Source organism: Penaeus monodon, chromosome 17 (assembly GCF_015228065.2).
Source record: "Penaeus monodon isolate SGIC_2016 chromosome 17, NSTDA_Pmon_1, whole genome shotgun sequence".
NCBI lineage: Eukaryota > Metazoa > Arthropoda > Malacostraca > Decapoda > Penaeidae > Penaeus > Penaeus monodon.
The window spans coordinates 2,421,237-2,424,586 of record NC_051402.1 but is presented as its reverse complement, the minus strand read 5'-3'; the positions used below and the strand labels follow the sequence as shown (position 1 = coordinate 2,424,586).

Genomic DNA, 3,350 nt, shown 5'->3' with positions numbered 1-3,350 from the left:
AAATAAATTTACAAAATTTCTCAATTATTAGCTAATCAATTTCTCATAGCTGATAGACACCTATGTCGAAGCATGCAGTTATCAATTGAATACATAGAAAACACATACAATCAATGCAGTTCCCTAGCGTGGGTGAGCGAGTGTGGGTCCAGTGTGCATGGGTGTGCCGCTGTATAAACATAAGGTTTGCATTATCATATATCAGTGCGTCTGTTCCTCTATAATTCGCAGGTGATTGTGAAGTTTAACACGAATCTATTTAATCGTCCTCCACGTGGTTACTACATAGCTAGCAGTCTCTGTAACTAGGAGAAAAAAATAGCACGAACTCGCAAGGTCAAGAGATTTCATTCACCCAAAAAAAGGCCGGATAGACCACGCTATGTGTTCCTTTCCATTATGTTTCGGACTCTTGTGTTTCATCGGTTCGTTGTTTTGATATAAAGTATTCAATAGATTAACTTGAAATTGGCTCATTGATTTTGATATGTGATTGCTGAATGCATCTTAAGGGAAATCGAATTCATATGCAAAAAGTTTGAGGGTGATATAATGCACATTATTGAAGCGCGTTTTTGAAATGTATGAAATAGAATGAAAATTTTCGTTCGCTCCCGTACCAGCGTCTGGACATTTTCGTCAGCCAATCACATTGCGGGGGCGTGGCTTCGTGTCTTCCGATGTCCCACGAGTAACTTGTTATTATCATTTTTTAAAAATTCCATAGCAGTGAATTTCAGTTTTAAGTTTCTAGAAAGCATGTGTATTTTCCACGTGTGAGACGAGGGCTCCAACGCGCATAAAGCCGAAATGCGCACCAGCACCGTCACAGATAAAGAAGGTAAAGTCAGGGACGCAAAATTGCCTAAACGTAAACGGACGAGCAGGCGAACGTGCAGCTCAGTGTTGTTGTTATGGTGGGAAAGAGCAGACTTACGCAGGAAACATGTGAGTATTTTCGGGCTTAAATTCACCTTTTGAACATCATCTTCAGTCATCCACTTGTGAGGAAATACTCGCCGCGTGTCACTCTACCTGTCGATCTAACCTATGCCAGGAATCACGAAGAAACGCGAGTAAAAAAAGGGATATTTTGGAAGGGACGTGGAAACGGCCTGTGTTTGTGTTGTTGCAGTGGTTGCAAAAATTTTTATGATCAATATATATTGCCAACAAACAACACCCCTTTCTGATTCTTCCGATTGACAGTCCTCTTCGATTTTCACCCGAGTTTGTCGTGAAATACTGATAATAAAGCTGATATAATGTGAGTTATTAAGTCTTGAAAGCATGCAGTGACAGACGTGACATAATGACGTTTAACATTGCACGTCTATGCAACACGAGGACTTAAAGTTCCCAGCCCCGAACTTTGTGAATCGTGGGTTCAGAAAGCAATGTATAGCCTAGTAGAGCCTTCTGTTTTCATTATTCGTTAAATGCGACGTATTTTGCACAGGTGGAGAAAATAATAATAATAATTAATAAATAAATAAATATAAAAAAATAGAGAAAATATCTTGGTTTTGGCCATTTGTTTCCAAAATTGGGTTCACAGGCTTTTTTTTTTATGGAGAAAATGGTGAATCAGAAAGGGAAGGTGGAAGTTTTGGATGATTGAATAATGGTTAGAGCATGAAATATTGGAATAAATGAAAAGAAGAAAAGCAAGTCGAGCAGAAATGACCACTAGAAATGCCTTATCAAAAATTTCAAAGCACTTTTCTAAAACTCGTTAAATATTTTAAACCAATTGCAGTAATTGAAAGGTACCTATCACAATAACAAGTATGTATGCCATAACAGGTGTGTGCATGTACAGTTGTACCTTGTTAATATTATTATTTTGCTCCTCCATGATATATGTAAATAAGATTAGATGTGAAAGACTTTATATCCTTTATAAATGTGCTGAGATAATTTTAGTTTATTTTTATTTTTATTTTTATTTGTTTAGTTATATCATTTTATTCATTTATTTATTATTTTCTTCTTCTTCTTCTTCTTCTTCTCCTTCTTCAAGGTACAATGTCAGTAAAGGGTTTCACTCAGGTGTGTCTGAAGTCCTATGGTTTTGTGGAAAAGGCAGTGTAATTGGATTTTCTTGTTTGATTCCAGTTGTATGGGTTTAGAGCGAATAGCATGTGCCCTTGTCATTAAAAGTTGGTCTAGAGATTATGGAAGAACAGTTCATAAAATATGTTTTATTCTAATGACAAAAAGAATAATGATTCTTAAGTTGTCACCTTTCAAATATACTGCTGCATTTCTTTTGTGAATATGAACTTCTATGATAATGAAGTTTTCAGATTTTTTGTATAGAGTAGATAATCGATTCTCATTTCTGGAAGTAAGATGCAACTTATTGTTGTTTTGTAAAGTTATATCTCTCTTTCTCTTTCTTTTTCTCTCATTGTCTCTATTTCTCTCTTTTTTTTTTTTCATTTTCTTATTTCTCTCTCCCCCTTCTCTCTTTCTCTCTCCTCTCTCTTCCTCCCTCTCTCTCCTCTCTTCCCTTTCTCTTTTTCCACTTTTCTCTTTCTTTTCTCCTTTCCTTTTCCCTTTTTTTCTCCTCTTTTTTTCTCTCTTTTCTCTTTCTCTCTCTCTTTTCGTCTCTCTCTCTTCTTTTGTCTCTCTCTCTCTCTTTCTTTTCTTCTCTCTCTCTCCTTCTCTCTTTCTCTTCTGTCCCCTTTTCTGTCTCCTCTTCTCTCTTCCTCTCTCTCCCCTTTCTCTTTTTCTCCTCTTCCCTTCTCTCCCTCTCTCCTCCCCTCTTCTCTCTCTCCTCTCTTTTCCCCTCTTTCCTCGTCTCTCTCTCTCGTCTCTCTCTCCTCTCTCTCTCTCACTCTCTCTCTCACTCTCTCATCTCTCTCTTCCTCTCTCTCCTCTCTCTCCTCTCTCTCTCTCTCTCTCTCTCTCTCTCTCTCTCTCTCTCTCTCTCTCTCTCTCTGTTCTGTCAGTTGAGTGAACAATTGAATTACATTCTATTCTATCGCTTACCAGAGTAAGGTCAGCACTATTGTGTAAAAGTTGTAGAAAATATAACAATTTACTTGCATATTTTTATGCAATACAATTTTGGTCTCATACCTCCACTGTAGTATGAAGCAATAGTATATAGATTGGTAAAGATGAGTTTTTTTCTTTCTTTCCTTCTTCTTCTTTTCTTCTTCTTCTTCTTCTTCTTCTTCTTCTTCTTCAAGGATTTAGTGATGAAGTGCAGTGTTGTATTATTACATATCTGAAATCTGCTAAATGCTGAAATATTTTGACATGAAAGGCACATGCATTGTGTGATAGTAGGAAAGGAGATCAAGGTTTTGTGCATTTTTTGACCTTGCATTGACACTATA

The 3,350-nt window shown here is 36.9% G+C and overlaps 1 protein-coding gene across 1 annotated transcript in view; it reads left to right on the top strand.

Annotated features, from left to right (window-relative positions):
• Window positions 1-853: 853 nt before the first annotated feature.
• The window catches only part of LOC119583462 (eukaryotic elongation factor 2 kinase-like), a 16,655-nt gene continuing 14,158 nt past the window's right edge, over window positions 854-3,350 (top strand). Inside the window, exon 1 of the mRNA XM_037931952.1 lies at window positions 854-948. The gene's annotated coding sequence lies outside the window, so the exon portion shown is untranslated. The remainder of the gene's footprint in view (window positions 949-3,350) is intronic.